The sequence below is a fragment of the Muntiacus reevesi genome, chromosome 2 (assembly GCF_963930625.1).
Source record: "Muntiacus reevesi chromosome 2, mMunRee1.1, whole genome shotgun sequence".
Lineage (NCBI taxonomy): Eukaryota > Metazoa > Chordata > Mammalia > Artiodactyla > Cervidae > Muntiacus > Muntiacus reevesi.
In genome coordinates this window covers 275631244-275651671 of record NC_089250.1, presented here as the reverse complement: position 1 = coordinate 275651671, position 20428 = coordinate 275631244, and the positions used below count along the sequence as shown (strand labels likewise).

At 43.0% G+C, this 20428-nt stretch overlaps 1 non-coding gene across 1 annotated transcript; it reads right to left on the bottom strand.

Moving 5' to 3' along the window:
- Nucleotides 1-9150: 9150 nt before the first annotated feature.
- Nucleotides 9151-9294, bottom strand: LOC136161971 (U4 spliceosomal RNA). Its single transcript, XR_010661828.1, has one exon. It is a non-coding gene; the product is annotated as a U4 spliceosomal RNA (small nuclear RNA).
- Nucleotides 9295-20428: the final 11134 nt, after the last annotated feature.

Below are 20428 nucleotides of genomic sequence, written 5' to 3'. Positions count from 1 at the left end.
TACCCTTCCTTTGTTTCTGTAAGTCTCAAGGAATTTGGGGTGGTGGGTTCAGACACGTACACATGGGGTATAAAAGATTTTCACAAATGCTGGTCGGGGTCCTTGGCTAAGAGGAGACCCTGCCTTGGGCCCGTCGGTGTAATAAACTGCACTCCACTATCTACATTGTCCTTCTGAGTGAGTTTGTTTCCTGGAACACGTGGCTACAACTTTTGGTGCATTGGCTGGGAAACTCCTCACTTTGAGGAGACAAGTCCCACTTGGGACTACTCCGAGGCCTTGCAGCTTGAATCTTCTTGGGGGGGTGGGGGGGGAAGGCGCCTCACCCTTCTGGAAAGATTCTGCTTCTCAACGCCTGGACCTTTCACATTAGCAGGTAGTGGATGGCAGGAAGGGAACGGAGTGCTCAGGTGAGGAGGGACCCACCCGGCAGGGTGGAAGAGGGGGCCTGATCACCCCCCTGGGAGGGACTAGAAGGGTCACAGACCCACCGGAGCCTGGAATAGGCAGGTGGCAGTGACTGATTGGTACACATGGTTGAGCGTGCTTAGGAAGGGAATTTGTGAAGGTCATTTAGGAGGTGTGTCCATGACGTCTCAGGGAAAATTATTACCAGTGATCACCAGGGGATTTTTAGGATAGAAAACTGGACCTTGTATGCATGTATTCTGCCCTCCCCCAGGAGGTGTCTCATCTGCTGTGAAATTCTTGACCCCCTCAGAATTGTTAGGCTAGAAGGAGGGGGATACATAAGTGAGTATGAATTGGCTTTTCCGGAGATGGCCTGGGATATGGGATATTTAACCCATCTGTGTTTTCATGCACACCTGATCAAACTCACCAAGGCAGAACGGACTTTAAGGGAGAAACAATCTTGGACCATGTGATGTTCTGGTTTGGCTGTGCTGACTGACAGGTGAAGACACGCCGATCCCCCTTCTCCCTCTGGGATCTGGCAGGTAAGGCTCTTCTCACCCCAATTAGGAAGGGGGCAGAATGGCAATTTAAGTGTCACTGAGTGGAAATATCAGAAGTACATAGGGTACTGAGAACTTTGTAGACAGAAAGAAAAGGAAAAGTAGAAGAAGGTCTGAGAAGGTAAGCAAGATGGGGGGAAGTGAATCTAAGGCAACTGTATTGAGTGCAAGTTTAAAAATTTAAAGAAGGGATTAGGAGGAGACTGTGGGGTGAAGAGGAAGCTTAACCGCCTCCACATACTCTGTGAGGTTGAATGGCCCTCTATGGGAGCAGGATGGTCACCAGAGAACACCATGAATTCAACAATAGTGGAAGCAGTCTGGCTTCCATCTATTGACTCATGGCTAGGGTTAGCTCGAGACCCTCCTACTTGGACACGGTTCTGTATCCAGAAGGGAAAGGGGAAAATATTCATGGCACAAAAATTGACTGATGATAAAAAGGAAATTCTACAGGATTTAGACGGGGATGACCTGACCCCCTCCCCCATACTGGATAATGACACGCCTGCCCCCCAGTGCTCCACCAGGACCGGAGGCCTCCTTAATGCCCGATCCAGGGCCAGGTGAAGTTTCTGCAACAGCCACTGCTCCTCCGCCAGCTCTCCCAGAGGTTGTAGAGTCACTGTTTTGGCAGGGTCTGATCCCAGTGACAGAAGCCTCTGGCCAACACTTCCAGGATCCGGCTCCATCCGCACCGCCCAAGCTATACCCGCCTCTCCCGGTGAGTACTGACAAGAAGGGGAGGGAGAGGTTGGAATTAAGCAGAGACTGCGCTCTGCCAGAGAGCTGGAGGGAACGAAAGAGGACAGTCAAGAGATTTACAGTTCCAGCTGCCGCTCTGGGAATGTCTATCTCGGGCCCTCCGGAAAACCTCATCTGCCCCAGGGACAGGACAGTCCTTCAGCCGGTCCCAAGGGAGGCCCTGGTCCCCGTTACAGCCTAAGCAGCGTGCCCAGTGCCGAGGTTTTGGCCACTGGAAGAATGAATGCCCTAAGGCAAGGAAGGAAGAGGAAGCTTCCGCAGTTGTGGGGCTTGCTGACTTGGAAACTAAATAGGGCTGCCAGGACTCAGAGATATCAGGTCCTTGAGAGCCCATGGTAACCTTAAAAGTGGGGGACCAAAATATTGACTTCATGGTGGATACAGGAGCAGACTGTCGGTAGTAACAAAACCTGTGGCACCTCTGTCCAAAAAGGCTACCGCTGTAACTGGGGTATCGGGAGAAGGGATGATTAAATCGTTTTGCCAGCCCAGAAAATGTCAGATGGGGGGGGGGGCACCAAGTGATTCATGAATTCCTCTACATTCCTGAGTGCCCAGTACCCCTGTAGGGAAGAGACTTGTTCTCCAAACTAGAAGCACAAGTGACTTTCTCCCCTGAAGAGAGACCCACCTTTCGGATGGACTCTAAGACTTATTCGTTCTCTCTCTCTCAATACCACCCCAAAATGAGTGAAGGTTGAATGAGCCTCCGAAGGAAGAACCGGGTGGGCTGGAAAAGCATGAGAGAGAGCTAACTCACTTATTCCCTGAGGTCTGGGTGGAAGACAACCCCCCTCCCCCTAGGCTGGCTAAACATCACGCCCCAGTGATAATAGAGCTCAAACCATGCCCCATCCCGGTTAGAAAGCGCCAGTACACGCTACCAATAGAGGCCTGTGTCGGGAGCCATTATGGGAGATCCCACCCATGACAAGGTCATGATGAGAAGACCTGAAACGCAAGGCTATTCAGGCTACAAGGGACCCTCCAGGTTGACCTGGCCTCTACCCCACCCTGTAGCCTCCCCCTCTTGCTGTTGTCCTTGTTTGTCCTTTTGCAGATGTCTGCGTTGCCTGCCGAGAGCTCTCCTGCTCCTCTTTACTAAATAAAGACCAACATAGAACCCTAATTATTAAATCTTCTGGGCGCTGGTTCCCTACAAAGGGGCCAGGAGTGAAGGAAATGTTTCAAGTAAAAACCCTTTGCTGGCACTCTGGCTTGTTTGGCAGATGTGTACTAATGCACACGACTGCTCACAGCACCTTAATCATAAACAGCATAAAGAACCTGATTGCAAAAGGCCCTGATATGCACAGAGCCCTTTGTGGGGTGAGAAAGCCCTATTAGAGAGTACAAAAAGTATTATTCTAAGAGTGGTTATTAGATCAACATTTGATTGCTGTTGATGTACTGAGGTTGTGCAGTAAAAACTATTGTTAATATAGTTAAGGATTTAGAAAAATAAGAGTTTAGCCCTAGTGTGGAAACAGTAAGGTAATTGTTAATATTAATCAAGAGTGCGAAAACAGAGGCTGTCTCATCATAGCCACAGAGTCTTTGTGTGTTAACTTTTTAGATAAATGGCTGAGAACTTTTGCAAAAAGGGCTGACATTTGCGTCAACAGGATTATATTTCTACTATGTTGCAACCTACTGTACCATGAGACTGCAACCTTTCTGTTTTCTGCTAAACTCAAGGCAAAATAAAACAATAAAGAATAGACTACAGAAAAGCTTTGCTTTCACCTAGGTCATAAAATGTTAATAGGCCCCAAGGCCAGAAGATAATGTACAAAGATCCACTATGAAAGAAGACTCTCATGAACAAAGAAGTATGCAGAAAACACCCTGGTTTCGAGAAGGACAAAACTGACGTAATATTAAACTAAACTTTGTATGCTTATCCTTCACCTCCCCTTAGAAATGTACTAACTTAGGGTATAAAAGCTACGGTAAAAAATAAAGCATTGTCAGACTCTGCTGCACATCCTGGTCTGGTCTTTCTCTCTTACTCTCACTCGCCAACGCTGTTCATCCTGAGGGTACCCCTGGATCCCGCTGGGACTGGACCCCAGCAAGTGGCACCCAAACAGGAACCCAAAGGTAATTCTCTCATTGTTCAGTTTTCAGAATGGCTAGGACCCCACCAGGGCGTTGTGGTCCCCTCTGCATAAGACAGGCTGGGTAAGGAGGGTGGGTAGGACCCCACTAGGGCACTACAGCTCCCCCCCCCCCCACATAAGAAAAGTAGGGCGGAAAATGTGGGTAGGTTTCAGGTAGGACCCCACTAGGGCATTATAGGCCCCCCTACAAAGGGTAAAAAAGTGGGTAGGTTTCAGCTTCCTTCTTTTCTAAGAATAAAATCCTCTCCTTTCTCTTCTAATTGCTAATGGGTAACAGTGAGTCAAAAAAAAAGGCAACTTTTTATTGGGGTGATACTACAACTATTAAACAAGAGAGGTATTAAAGTAAAAAAAGCCAGCATTCAATCTTTTTTTTCACATTTGTGCAGGAGCAATGCCCTTGGTTCCCAGAAGAAGGCACTGTTAACTTAAATACATGGGAAAAGGTGGGAAAACAGTTAAGAGATTATTATACTCTACATGGACTGGAGAGGATGCCTACTGATACCTTCTCCCTGTGGCGTATGGTTAGAGATGTCTTAGATCCAACTCATGAATCTGAAAGAGTAAAAGTTAAAGAAAATAAGGATGATGCTGAGCCCAAACTGAGCTATCAACTGTTAAAACAAATGTTAGCTGCTATGAACATCAATAGTCATCCAGAAGGTGGGGAAGAAAAAGAATAACAGCTTTCACCCCAAGATGAGGAAGATTTAGAAGTAGCAGCTCGTTATCATTCTGATGAGGATTGGTCCTTTTTGCCGAAGACGCTCCTAGAAGCTTAAGAGATACATCTCCAATTAGGCCTTCTGTAAAATTCAATCTTAAAATTCTTAAAGCATCCTTAGAACAGGGTAAAAAAAGCATGGGGCGATCTCAACCCCCCATGCCTCCCCCTCCATATAGGGGTAAGTGTCCTCCCTTGGGCTTTTCACAAAGAAGGGTGCTTTCAGAGCCTGGAGATGATTTTGACCCTCATCTTGAGGCTTGTTTTCCTGTATTACTTGATGTAGAGGATGAAAAAGGCCCCTCTTAGGATCCCCTTCCAATAAAATTGATTAAGGAACTCAAACATTGGACACTTTGGCAGCTAGATGGATGACCATGATTGGAAGACAGTTGTTAAGACTTGTTTATCTGGAGGACAATATCTACTTTGGAGAACTGAATATGAGGATTTGGCCCGTAAGCAAGATAGAGATAACCGCAAACATGGTCCACAACATATTGTGCAGGAAATGCTGGCAGGAACTGATAAATTTGAATCAGTCAGAAATCAGATGAATTTAGATAAAAAGGCCCTAGAGCAAGTGACAACTTGTGCTCTCGGGGCCTGGCGTTCCTTGCCTCAAGGAAAAGAATTAACCTCTTCCCTATCTAACATAAAATGAAAACCAGAGTGCCCCGACCGGTAGGGAACAAGAGACTTTATTGACCTCTCTCCCCTTCCCTCTCTCTTTCCTCTCCTTAGCCCTTCCTATCCTTCCCTTTTTTCTAGTCCCCCAGTCCTGGACACAAGAATCTGGAACGCCTTTAAAACTTTTATTTATTTCAACTTTTTAATAAACTCTATAAGAATAATTATTCTTTAAATATCTGTCTACAATAGTCTCTCCAGATTGGCGTAACTTGAATTTCTAAGGGTTGTGCTAAACTAAGTATTAGAAGTCTATTAAATAATTAGGTCATTTCCAAATAAAATAAGATTTTGAAACATTTATTACTAAACACTGATTTCCCTTTACAGAAAAACTAAAGAGATTTGAGAGTACAGATGAATAATGTTTGATGCCATCCTGAGATGTTCGCTAAATTTTTTTTAGAAATTGTCACTGATATTTATGTTCACCAATCTATAGAATGCTAATATAAAAGTCAATTCTTGGTTGCTTAAGGAAAGTAAGATGTGCGTGTTCAGTAAAGAAGGTATGAGGAATGAAGTTACATTTTATGAAGGAAAAGGAAGTAGGTCTGACTTACAGGTGGCTGTTTCAGGGTGGGAGAACAAAGTAGTGGGTACAGAAAGTGTTAAGAAGGTTTGATGAAAAGTACACTCCAAAGGAAGAGTTTTGTGTATAAATAAAAGTTTTCTTGAGATGGTGAACTGCCTTTGATAATGGATTTTAAGTCTCTTTACCTCTGAAGTGATCTGTTCTATGTTTACGTTTAAAATCTTCTTTTGTACTTTGGCTAAGTAAATATATTATTTCACAGTGATCTATATGATTCTACCTGACAGAGTACTATAAACCCTTTTGATATTTATTGATGAAACTGCCTAAATAGCTTGAGCTCTAGCTGACTTTGGGATGCTTCAGAGGGCCCCTGAGACATCCCAAAGAGCTATTAAACTACCTGAGTTCATTTGACATGTTAAATTGCATAGAAATTATTGTTGGAGGAGTGATAAATCTTCTCAGGTTATATTGTATGGTTGATGTTACTTATATAGATATCCTAAAAATTATATGAAATTCATAAAAGTCTGATATGTCCTGGTAAAATGTTGTCAGTTATAATTTTAGTTATCATGTTAAAGTGTTACAAGTCACAGCAATGACCAGGCTACTTTGTCAATTACAATTTAATTAGATTTTAAGTAAGCCTTATATGGTTTCACTCTCATGCCTTTAAAAAAATACTGCTAGTAAAAAAAAATAAAATAAAAAAAATACTGCTAGTTCTTCAAGATTTATAAAAAAGGCTTTTCTAAGATTAACTGATAAATTTTGTTTGTTTGCTATCTGGTAAATTGGTCACAGACTGAAATTTAGTCTACTCTCTGTGTTAAGAAAACAAAGTTTTCTTAAAATAAATCTTTCAATAATAGATTATAAATTTCTTTGCCTTTAAGTGATTTATATTTGTTTTTAAAATCTTTTGTTACTTTAGTAAAGTAAATAAGTGCTATTTAAGATTATGGTACATGTAAAAGCTCATTTTGCTTCTACAAAAAATAACCCCTCACTGTTAGACTTGTGCTATCCTAATGTCCTTAAAACATGGCAACAGTCTACTCCTAAATTGGGTAATTAAAAATGGGTGAACAATAACTGAAAATCAAAGAGTCGGGGCTATGGGAAATCCAAGACGGCTGCTTGGCTTTTCCCAGCTCCCTGACAGACCTCATTTTTATTTGATGGGTTAAAGCCTTCCCTGGCTACAAGGTTAATGCCTCCATAATGAAAAAAATCACTGAATATTAAGTTTTGTAAATTGTTAAGCTAAGCTTCTAGTTTTGTTAGTTAAGGTTTAGTGTTCACTAAGACTCACTTCTGAGATAGTTCCTTGTTATGTTGTATTGCTAACAGATTTAATTATTTAAAAAAGACACCCTAAGTCTGTTTCTAAAGCTTATCTCAGTAATCTATCTTTGGATGAAGATCGGATCCCTCATGACCTGCAACCAGGACGTCCTATGCAGGCAACTCAGCAAGCCTCCATACCCACATGGGGACAAAATGAGTCGCTTTGCCATCGAGCAGAGAATAGCTTCTCTACAGGGATCATCAGCCTCTCCTAAAAGGGTTTTTATTGCTATGCTTGCTTTACTTTCTTGCCAGCGGCAGTTGCATTAACCTGGCGGGTGCATACTGCACGATATGTTGATACTATGTCAAAGGGTGTCTCCTTGGCTTTGACTGCTCGAGAGGTGGTGGCCAGAGGACTGGAGATGAAGGTGGATGCTCTGGAGGAAGCGGTGATGCATATCGGAACAGAACTGCAAGCCCTAAAAGTAAAGTTAGCATTGTTCTGCCACGCAGACTACCGGTGGGTTTGTGTAACACCCTTAAAGGTTAATGAGACTGATTACAACTGAAAAAAAATTAAAAATCATATTTCAGGGGTATAGAATAGTTCTAGCATAAGTTTAGATTTAGATAGATTGCATGGACAGGTTAGAACAATAGAGCATTCTCGATTGGATTTTACCACCGCTGGAGCTGCCAGTGATTTCTTTAAAATCTTCTCCAACTTTATCTCTGCCAAAAATATTTGTCTACTATTTTTAGTTACATTGCTGCAATAGCACTGATTATTATTATTGCTGTTATTCTACCTTGTATCATCAGAACTCTTCGGCAGAGCACTCAGAAGCTTGCAACAGAGATTCATCTGGCTGTTTTAAAAAATAAAAAAGGAGGAGATGTCGGGAGCCATTATGGGAGATCCCACCTATGACAAGGTCATGATGAGAAGACCTGAAACGCAAGGCTGTTCAGGCTTCAAGGGACCCTCCAGGTTGACCCCCGCGTCTACCCAACCCTGTAGCCTCCCCCTCCTGCTGTTGCCCTTGTTGACCCCAGCAGGCCTGAGCTGGCATACTGCCCCACATCAATAGATTGAAGCAAGCAGGCATTCTAGTAGAGTGCCAGTCAGCTTGGAATGCGGCGACCCTGCCAGTCAAAAAGGAAGGAGGACAGGACTCTAGGCCTGGACAAGATCTCAGACTAGTCAACCAGGCTACTGTGACTTTACACCCCACTGTCGCAAATCCCTATACCTTACTTAGCCTCCTCCCGCCAAGAATTAAAGTTAATACTCGCCTAAATCTCAAGGATGCCTTCCGCATACGCCTAGCCCCAGCATCACAGCCCATCTTTGCCTTTGAATGGGAAGATCCAGTTGGAGCACCAGTCGGGTCCAGCTCATCTGGACCCCCCCTCCCCACAAGTGTTTAAGAGCTCCCCAGCCATCTTTGGGGAAGCCTTGGCTTCTGACCTGGACTCATTCCATCCAGAAGAATGTGGATGTCGGCTTCTACAATAAGGGGAAGACCTGCTGCTGGCTGCTGAGTCCAAAGAAAAATGCTGGAAAGCGACAAAAGCGCTGCTCCAGCTGCTGATGGAAGCAGGTTACCAGGTGTCAAAGAAGGCACAGATCTACAAGGAGGAGGTAAGGTATCTGGGGGTTGTTTTAAAGAAGGGCTCACAATTTATCAGAGGACTGCAGCCTATGGCCACTTTGGTAGGGACAGCTTCCCATGGGAAGTGCCCCCAAAGCTTAAATATTGAAAGTGCTAGCCTTTTTTCCCCCTGACTTGTTGGCGTAGGCTACAGAGAAGCCTTCAAGCTCTGCGGGAAAGGGCCTTTCTTCCTAAATTTTTCTGTTCTCTTTCAGCTCCTGATCAGTTGCAGTCACTCTATAGTCAATGACATGAATTTTAGCTTGTGTGGGGGACTGTAAGTTGGGCTTGCTATTCTGTCCCTAGGTGTTTTGTTCACCATTATAATGAATTTAGTGAGCATAGGTGATCCGTGTAACTGCCTAGAAACAAATCAACAGCATTGTAGTAAATAATGCTTTGAAATTGAACCTGTGTGCCCTATCACCCAACCTTCTTTTTTTTTTTTTAAATTTTTTCTTTTTAACAATAATCGCGCCTCGGATAAACCTCATTGGCTACGATACTGCCACTGCGCAAAGCTCACCCAACCTTCTAAAATCCTAATTGCATTGACTCTCCCACCAAATGCTGAAATTGTCCTTGTAATGTGCACGTAAAGTACTTGTAGTTCCATGATAACTTCTCGTCTGGCAATGCCACAGCCCTGTCAGCATGAATTTGTAATGTCTTGAGCTCTATTATGAATGTGAAGCCTTCCTTTATCCTCCCTATAACTTGATCCACTTCTAATTTTGTAGCTCTTTGTCAGGGAGTGTTCCCTATCCAATCATTCTTGCATGTAACGCAAGTTCCAGCTGGAGCTCTAGCCTGACATTAAAAAAAAAAAAAAAAAAAAGGCAGTTACTATTAAACAATCTCCCTGGTGCTTATGCTCTTAATCGCCATCTCTTAAACAGCACCAAATCAGAATCTCTCCACTTTCAGCTGTCTTTTGGAGGACGTACGTAATAAGGTTTTTATTTAGTAAACCAATCCTATGCACGGTTTCAGCACTAGCCAAACCACCAATTCCTAGCTCTAGAAACACAGGCACTTGGCACCCTTGTGATGTCATACAGAGAAGTCACAGGGCAGCACCCGAGGGTCTGTAGGTTGCGTACTTTGGTACCAGATAACTTTATTTTTTTTCTTTATAAGAAAGACTGAGTACTCCACACTGCACAAGAACTCCTCCCAGGGTTTTAACTTTGCTTTATTTTCAAAACCAGGTCCAATGAGCTTTCTGGACAGCTGGTGTAGCTATAGAGAAACCAGCTTCCTTCAGAGAGCAGTGTTTTTGGCGGGGAGAAGGAAATCCCTTCATACTTGAACATTTCCTAATTGCTTATTTATTGTATTCTGGGGTATGGCGTAAGTACAGAGAAGCCATCACCTCAGATGGCAGCTTTTAAAAGATTTTTTTTTCCTCAACACCATGATTCCTTTAACATGTTTCCAGCATTCCCAGGTAGGCCAAAGTGTCCTACAGAAAAACCTTGGGTTAGACCTACAGGGGTTCTGGCTGGTGTTAACAGAAGGGAGGGCAGAGCTGGTGCAGCTGGCCATGGAGAAAGCTGACTTGGCTGGTGTGTTACAGAGAAGTCAGCTTGTTTACATGCTTATTCCATGACTGCTTGCCCTAAGCAGAAAGCGCCTTTCAGGATCTATTTTTGGAGATTTATTACGTATGTCTGGTTCTCAATTCCAACAGTTTAATAAAGATCTAAATAAAATGCTAGGTTCTACCTTAAAAAAAAATAAAAATAAAGAAGGGCTCAAGGTTCCAGACCCTAATTGGGTCCTATATACTGTTGGCACTAGCCTGATAAAACAAGGACAATGGCTGTCAGGTTAGACAAAGTGGAAGGGGCCATCAAGACTGAAAAGGGATGGTGGGAATTGCCAAGTGGCAAATTATTGGTACTGGAGGAGCTGGCACACACTCTGGTAAGCCAGACACACCAAGTGACCCACCTAGGCCATGTTGCCTGCTCACAGGTTAATGCTGCCTCTCGGGGATTCAGACAAAAACCTCCGGGTATTCAGCTGAAAGGCACACTGCCCTTTGAACACCTGAGAGTGGATTTCATTGAAACGAAACCTCACTACCGTTACCTGCTGGTCGTGGTATGTACATTCTCGGGATGGGTAGAAGCTTTTCCTACCTGGACTGAAAGAACATCAGAAGCAGCCCCATGCCTGCTTAGGGAAATGGTTCCCAGATTTGGATTTCCTACCAGCATTGGATCAGTCAATGGCCCAGCTTTTGTAGCTGATTTAGTACAAGTAAGCAAAACTTTAAACATCAAGTGGAAACTGCACACTGCATATAGGCCCAGAGTTCTGAGATGGTGGAATGAGCCAACCGGACACTTAGAGACTCTCCAAGTGGATCAGAGAGACTGGCTGCTCCTGGGTGGACTTGCTTCCGATGGCTCTGCTCAGACTCAGGATGACCCCACAGTCCCAAGGCTATTCTCCACACGAAATTATGTATGGGAGGCCCCCTCCGATTATAAAACATGTGTTAACAAATTTGCCTCAGATAAGGGGGGATAGGATTTCACAGCAGATGGAGCTGGGTAAGGTAATAAATTGGGTAACTAAGTTTGTACAAGAAAGGGTGCCGTTCCACCTTGGGGAACAGATTCATACTTGGTGACCAAGTATGGGTCAAAGATTGGAAATGATGTGCTAGGCCCTTGGCAAAAGGGCCCTTATGTTATTTTAACTATCCCTGCTGCAGTTAAAGTTGCAGATATGTTCCTTGGATCCATCATACAAGGGTGAAGAAAACATACTACACAGACCCAGAAAACGCTGCGTGGACTGCACAGAGGGACCCCATTGACCCTTGAGAGATTAAGGCCATCCTTAAGAAGAAGGAAAAGAAGATCCTGGACGAGCCCCTCTGGATGAAGCCGCACAATCAACTCCTGCTGCTTGACCTCATCAACATGATCTTGAATTTAACTTCTGTTTCAACTCAGGACAATGTTTTCATCTCATGGGCACATTCCTATGCAGACTTCCACAACACTTCCAACTGCTGGGTATGTGGGGCTATCCTCTCTCAGTGATGGATGGACTTCCTTGGCGGGTGCCACCACTCTGCCAAGGAGATTTTAAACCACTCTGCTCTTTTCTGGGATGACAAAAAGAGACTTTCCTCTCTCTTGTCAATCATAACCTCTCCTTGCTCTCTTGGTGTAAGACCTACAGTCAACAGATTCAGGTCATGGGGTTACATTTGATATAAATGCCAGTGTAACAAAAGCCTAACCTACAGCAAGCCCTGGTAAATCTACCTTATTTACAAGCTAGGTGGACAAGACCTGTGTTTCAATGGTAGGAGTATATTGCTGCCTTATTCGTACCCTCTATAGGGACAACAGATACATTAAAGTAGAGGCCTTGACTAATTTCACAAAACAGCCCTCCTAGATAGAACAAAAGCCATCCAAACCTTAAATGAAGAGCAAATGCAAATGAGAAAAGTGGTCATTCATAATAGAATGGCTTTGGACATACTCACAGCTGCTCAAGGAGGGACCTGTTCTATAATTAAGGTTGAATGTTGTGTATACACTCCTGACTTATCTGGCAATGTATTGACTGCTTTAGATGGCATGAAAAATCAGGTAAAAGCAATGTCAAATGAAAACATTCCTTTCTGGACTTCAGTCCTATCTTGGGTGAAAGGCGATTGGTGGAAAACTGTATTTACCACTGTTATAGTTGCCTTGATAGTTCTGCCTTGTGGACCCTGAATTTTACAATGTATTATGAATTTTGTAACCCAGAGGTTGATAGTGTTCTCTCATGTGGGTGGCTGGAGGGCCAGGGTATAATATATCACAATAAATGATGCTCATTACAGAAATTAGGAGCATCAAGAGGGGAGAATGAAGAAGGAATTCATAGGGCCTGGACTCCATCTCAGGCCTGTCCATGCTGACCACGCTCAGCCGCCTCTCCAGTGGGCTCTGAACTCTGTGTTTAGTGCTTATGGAAACGACAACAGAAGGATAAGACCCCCTCTGTACAGGGGAACCTTGAAGATCATATAAAAAGAACACATATACTAATCACCCCTTCCTCCAGACAGGCCATAAATTTTCTGTACTTGTCGGAGTGTAACCTCAGGCTTATTGAATATTGGCTAGCTGTTTAACTGTCTAAGCACATGGCACATGAATGATGGCATTATTGGGATTGTATTTACCCTTCCTTTGTTCATGTAAGTCTCAAGGAATTTGGGGTGGTGGGTTCAGACACGTACACACGGGGTATAAGTGAGTTAGGGACTTTCCTGGTGGCCCAGTGGTTAAGATTCCAAGCTCCCAGTGTAGGGGTATGGGTTCAATCCCTGGTCAGAAGACTAAAATCCTGCAGGTCAACCAGCTCAGCCAAAAATAAATAAATAAGTAATATACAGATTAGAGGATAGGAATTTTCAATAGTGTGTACAAAGAAAAAAGAATGAAAACGAGCTAAAGAAAAAAAAGTCTACGTGATTTATGGGTACTCTGTGACATTGCCATGTTTTTCCCTTTCAGTTTTACTAATATGCAATTGACTAATAGCCCTGGGTAGGTTTAAGGTGTCCAGTATGATGACATGATGTAGTACCCTACTGCCGTGATGAGTAGGGGTCATCTCAGCTACATGCAACAGTCCCACAGAAGGACCTGCAAACTCAAAACCGAGTGAAAGCAACCAAACCAAAAAGAGCACATGGCCTGAGTCCATCTATCTTTCTTTACTTTAAATATATATATATATATTTATTTGGTTGTGCTGGGTCTTAGTTGCAGCATGTGGGATCAACATCTCTGACCAGGGGTCAAACCCAGGCCCCGTGCATCGGGAGCTTAGAATCTTAACCACTGGACCACCAGGGGAGACCTGAGTCCATTTATGTAGTAGAGGATGTGAGACAAAAATCATTGTATGCCTCTGGGGACAGGTCTTCTGCTTGTGAATCACAGGTCAGTGTTTTCAGGGTTTAACCTTTAATATTTAATCTAATATTTAATATTTAAATTTTAATCTTTAATATTTCAGGTTAAAATATTCATATTTAATGCAAAGAGTCAGACACGACTGCGTGACTGAACTGAACTGAACTGAATATATACACAAAGCACCCAATCTCAACCATGGTTATACACCTGAGATCTAATTTCATAAACTTGAGGATGTATGTGAAAAAGAACAGATGCTACTATTTAAGAGATAGAGGTCATGAGGCTGGGAAACCAGCGGAGAGATGGTGGTAGTGGCTCATTCACCTTGCAGAGAGGATATTCATATAATAGGGGTAGGGCTTCCCTGGTGGTTCAATAGTAAAGAATTCCCTTGCCAATGCAGGAGACATGATGAGTTCAATCCCTGGCCCAGGTGGATTCTACATGCCACGGAACAACTAAACCCATGTACCACAACTACTGAGCCTGTGCTCTAGAGCCCAGGAACCACAACTACTGAAGCCCATGGGCCCTACAGCCGGTGCTCCACCAACAAGAGAAGCCACCCCAAAGGGTAGCTTGCCCACTACAACTAGAGAGCAGCCCTCACTCATCACAATTAGCGAAAGTCTGGGCAGCAACCAGGAGATGAATACAATGCAAAGGTAAATTACACCAGAGAGATGAGAGGGTGAGGAGAAAGCAGCAGGGATGGACCTGCGTTGCATTCTCATGAGTTGGGAATTCCCTGGCAGTCCATTGGTTATGACTCTGTGCTTTCACTGTCGAGGCCCTGGGTTTGATCCCTGGTTGGGGAACTAGGGTCCCACAAGTCTGCAGCCAAAAAATCACACAAACAAACAAACAAAAAAAAACCCTCACATGAATCATAACAGCCTGACAACTGGGATCTTCTAAATTCTATACAATGTGATCAATGTGACATTGGACATAAAAATTCTCAAGGCTTAAATCTCTGTCCTAATATTATCCTAAAGGAAATCAAACCTGAATATTCATTGGAAAGACTGATGCTGAAGCTCCAATATTTTGGCCACCTGATGGGAAGAGTGCACTCATTGGAAAAGTCCCTGACGCTGGGAAAGATTGAGGACAGGAGGAGAAGAGGGTGACAGAAGAGGAGATGGTTGGATGGTATCACAGACTCAGTGGGCATGAGCTTGAGCAAACTCAGGGAGATGGTGATGGACAGGGAAGCCTGGTGTGCTGCAGTACATGGGGTCTCAAAGAGTCAGACACTACTTAGCGAATGAACAGCAACAATATTATTTTAAACCCTTTGCATGGGTTCTCCTATTACATTCTAGTTGTTTTGAAAAGTTATCATCCTTAAGGATTTCCTTGATGGTCCTGTGATTAAGACTCTTCACTTCCAATGCAGGAGATGTGGATTTGATCCCTGATCAGGGGACTAAGATCCCACATGCTGTGTGGCATGGCCTAATCATTTAACCATGTGAAATTTATTTCAGTATAAGGTGTCTCCAAATTCCCACTGTTGTTAAAAGTCGGCAGTGTTCTTTGCTTCTAAATGTCTGATGCCTGGCATCAGGGTTTAGTATCTGGCACAGAGAGCTCCCTTTGGCACCGTTAAATGGATGAACTCTAGACTCTACTTCCTAAACTTGGCCACATATTTTATTCTGTAGCACCATCACATTGCTGAAACATTTAAACCTTGCCACTATTGGAGCAGAAAAACGTTTCCTCTCTCCTCTTAGGTTCTATGACCGATACTTGCAAAAAAAAAAAAAAAAAAATTAACAGGAGAAAAGAATTCTGTATGGACGCTAATAGAAGGTATAACTTGCTAAAATGATTCAAATTATGGGTTTATATATCCAGCTTGGGCTTCTCATATGGCTCAGTGGTAAAGAATTCACTTACTGATGCAAGAGACACTTGTTTGATCCCTGCATGGGGAAAATCCTCTAGAGAAGGAAAGGCAACCCACTCCAGTATTCTTGCCTGGAGAATTCCATGGGCATAGGAGCCTGGTGGGCTACAGTCCACGGGTCGGAAAGAGTTGGACATGGACACAACTGAGTGACAAAACAACACCCAACTCAGTAGGGGAGTAGTGGGTGGGGGTAGGGAGAAAAGGTTTCTATGGGAAGAACAAATGAGTTTCTTTTTTTTTTTTTTTTTTTCCGATGAGTTCCTTTAGGAAAAACAAATAGGTTGAGAGAACAAACATGAGGTGAGATACTTTGTGATAATGCTATCTCTGCAGGTGTAAGTGGGCTTTCCAGATTCTTCAGGCTGGAAAACTCCAAGAGAGCATAGTTATTGTCATAGTTTAACTTACCATCAACCTCTTGGGAGCAGCCACTCCCCAAAGAGGCAGTTTCTGACAGCTGTACTTAACCAGAATTTTCTGCTTTGAGTCAGAAAAGGGAGGCTCAGAGAAGGCTTCTCTCTATGTCCCTTGCATCTCAAATGTCTTCCCTTAAAATAATTGTTTCAACCAGCTCTGGGGTTTCCCGTGAGTCCCCACACAACCAACTAAAACTCTGCACAACAGGTTAAGCAATTTCATTCCATCTTGTGTAGCTGACTTTTCCAAAGCATCAACATTATAATGTAAGTGTGCATGCTCAGTCGTGTCCCACTCTTTGTGACCCCATGGACAGTAGCCCACCAGGCTCCTCTGTCCATGGAATTTCCCAGGCAAGAATACTGAAGTGGGTTGCCATTTCCTTCTCCAGGGGATCTTCCCCATCCAGGGTTTGAACTTGTGTCTCCTGCATTGGGAGGATTCTTTACCACCCAGTCACCTGGTAAGCCTTGTAAGACTCAACTCTGGCATTTAAATCCCACTTCAGTGGCTTATGTCCCGTGATTTTGATGTGTGTCCAAATCTTCTCAGCCCTTCACCAGTGACCCCACCTCACTTGCTCCTGGATTTTTGCTCCTTCTGTTAAGTGTAGAGCTCCTGACCCCTTACACACTGTTCCCCTAACCTGCCTCTGTGCTCAGCCCTCCCAGCAACACAGAGCTCCTTGAAGAAGGGAAGCAAGTCACATCCCCCTTTATCCTTTTCCAATCCTTTGTGCAAGTCTGGACGAAGGTACAAGGCTTGTTCCATCCTTGTGTTGTCTGAATTCACAGCAGAGACATTAAGCTCACTTTCTCCTGGCTGGGGTCTAGTTGGGCTTTGGGGTCCCCATACTGGAGTGTCTCAAGTGATGTGCAGACTGTGGGGAGTCAAGTAGTGCAAGAAGATAGGGACAGTGTGAGCAGGGTCTTCGGTTTTAGAGCCCCTAATTCTCGGGGTCCTTGATGAACAAGTGAATGCAAGTGTCCATAGAAATAATCAATAAACAAATTCTGATTGGAATGGGAAAGGGTTTTATTTGAGTCAAATTGAGGGTTGTAGTCTGGGAGGCACCTTCTCAGGGAGGAGGTATCTGGTGTCAGGAAGCATTTAACAGTAAGATTCCCGTGTGCTGTTTCCTCTCTCTCTTGAGCCCTCAGTTTGGTATCAGTCCCTGTCAGGGGCGAGAGGAGCTGGCAAACCTCTGCCAGGATGGAGATCAAAGAGATGGGATGCTTGCATAGGATTTCCTTCATTAGCTTTTCCAAACGGTTGAAAAGTAACTATTTAAGACCCTCTTTTCATATGGATCGCCTCTTGGCCTTATGGCCTCTATTGCTCCTTGCTTCCTTGGTAACCTTGTAAATTCTGGTCTCTTGATCTTTATCTAAAGAAGCTACTGGTATATATACTCTTACAGAATTCAATAAAGCACCTTTGTTCCATCAGAGCTTGGGTCCCCGTGTCTTTCTTTCTCTCTCTCTCTATGTCTGGCTGATTCCCTGCAACGTGAAAGCCGGCTGCATAACCCAGGGAATATTAGCCTTTTTCCTTCTTTCACTCTCTCATCGTCGACTCCAGACCACCAGGTTCCGGTCCAATAAAGGACCAACAAGCGGCGCCCAGAACACGGCCTGGTACACCTGGCAGATTCGGACGGAGTGACCCCAGAGGGCCTATTGAGGTAAGTACTAAGACATGGGTCAATCGGCTGAAAGCCCCTTCACTTTTCTACTTTACTTTATCACTTATTTAAAGTTCAGGAATTTTTGGTTTCACGCCATCAAATAGAGGCTTGCCTTCAGACAGTGGTTGAATGTAACCCTTGGTTCACTGATGAAGGTAGTTTTAATTTAGAAATTTGGCATCAGGTCAAAGAGAATATTGAACGAGCCATCAGACAGGGACAAAATATTCCAATAGATTTCTGGCCCCTATGGGCTCTCATTGAAGCTGTGATTCTGCCATTTCAAGGTAATTCTAGCCCTCCTGATATTCGGCAACAGACAGAACACTTACTACATGAATATGAACTAGACGATAAAGCCTTACAAAAGGCCCAATTAGAACAACATAAGATATTTCAGAATTTTCCTACTAACCCTGCCCCGGTTGCTCCAAGCGCTCCTCCCCTTTCGGAGGGCACATATCCCGAAGTCTCTCCCTTGATAGAACCTAATGATTCTGGCAACGACTCCCCTAAGCCCATATTGTAATTTAAAAAAAAAGAAAAGAAAAGAAAGAAAGAAAAAAAGCTAAAAGACAACTAAAAAAAATTGTTTCTGAAAATGCAAATCAGGAATGTCAAAAGGCTGTAGCCCCAATTCGTGAGACAGGGACTATTTTTTGATTATTTGAAGGCCTATCACCATATAAGATCAGAAACTCAAAAAATGCAAATGCTAGCTGAGATAATTGCTGCTTGCTTTAAAAAGAGAAATGAAGGATGCTTTACATGTGGAGATAAAAACCATTTAAAAAGGGACTGCCCTAAGAAAATTAATAAAAACCTCCAAAAATCTGTCCTCACTGCCATAGAGAAAAGCATTGGACCAAAGATTGTAAATCTAAATTTGATATTTTTTTCTTCTCTATATAAATTTAAAAGGAGGTTTCTCTTAAAATACTGTGTTGCCACAATGACACCTGGTTTCACCTGAAGGTAACTATTCTCAAACCCTGAATTAACCAGTGCATTTTTCTTATGGAAATGTTTGTCTTAAACTATGTTAATGTACTATGTATTTACCCTAGATTCTTTCTTCAAGTTGGTTCTGCCTAAGCCTCAGAACCCACTTGACAAACCAGTATATTTTACTCATGCAAATGTTCTCAAGCTGTTAATGAAACTGTATTTGCTTGGAAACCTGCCTTTCTTCAAGATTCATGTCAATCATTTTGTAGCCCGGGACAACTCACCTGGTGCCAAGGTTATCTCAAAATACATGCTGTGAGTGAGGGACCTGGTGCTAATCTCTTCAGTTTTGAGACATTTCTTTTCTCTAATTAGCAGACTGCTAGTAGTTATATGACACCTGGCTAAAGACTAGCAGGGGGGCACTCTTTCTGCCCCCTTCTGATGTCTATGTCAGAAGCTTTCTCTATCTCTTTTACACTTTAATAAAACTTTATTACAAACAAATCTAAATTTGAGAACACACTACACACTTCTATCGATTTCCAATTACCTTTTCTAAAATATTCTGGAAAATTTTCATTTCATTATCCTTCTGGTAAGCTGTGGAATTTCTTCAAAAACACTGAACTTATTATTTCTCACATTTCTTTTATATAGATGGGACTAAAAACGCTAAGGCTTCATTCTGGTCTCTTAAAAAACATAAAGTCTTTTACACTAAATTCCATTCCGCTCAACAAAATGAATTATATGCTCTTATTCAAGTTATTTGCCTACATCCTTACCCCATTAATATAGTCTCTGATTCTATATATTCAGTTTTTGTATTAAAAAATATAGAAACCTCCACCATAAACTCCTAGTTCTATTAAAACAGACAATGGCCCTGCCTATAATTCTAGATACTTTAAACAATTTTTACAATCTTTTTCTATTAAACATATTACAGGTATTCCTTATAATCCACAGACACAAGACATAGTCGAACAAACACATCACACACTAAAGTTACAAATAAAAAATTTAAAGAAGGGGGAATACACAGGTACACTACTGTCTTCCTTATCTAAAGTAGACTTTACTAGATTCCAACATAAGATATTTTCTAAACCTATAACTATTGTTAATACAGCTTTATTTGTTTAAAATTTTTTAAACCTACCACAGGGAAATATTTTAACAAGAGCAGAAAGACATTTAAAGGAATTGAAGGACACTTCTCTTCCTCTGCCCATTTGGTACCAAGACGGGTTCAATAAAAAATAGAAATCTAGGAAATTAATCTTACAGAGAATGGGGTATGCTTGTATTTCCCCAGATGGATCCAACAAACTTTTTCCTCGGAAAATTTGACCCAAGGGGGCCCCCGACATTCAAAATGGAAATGAAACAACAAGAACCCTGGGAAGAAGAAATTCCAATATGGGCCATGGTGGCTCTAAAGATCTCCAGAAAGCACTGCCTCGGTGGCATCAACCCTATGACCTCCCCTCTTGGGGACAGACAAAAACCCTTACTAATAAAGCTGAAAATTTGGTCTCTCAACAGGGAATGCCTCGGAGTCCTGAATACATTTTCCTGCTAGCCTGTGCCTCCCACCCAAACTTAACTGGACTTTCTTACCCAACACCCCCTTTATTATAGGTCATAAAGTGGACGGAGAAAAGCGAGATCACATCAACCAATGACTCCACCCATATGCCCCCTCCCTGGGACCGTCACAACCTGG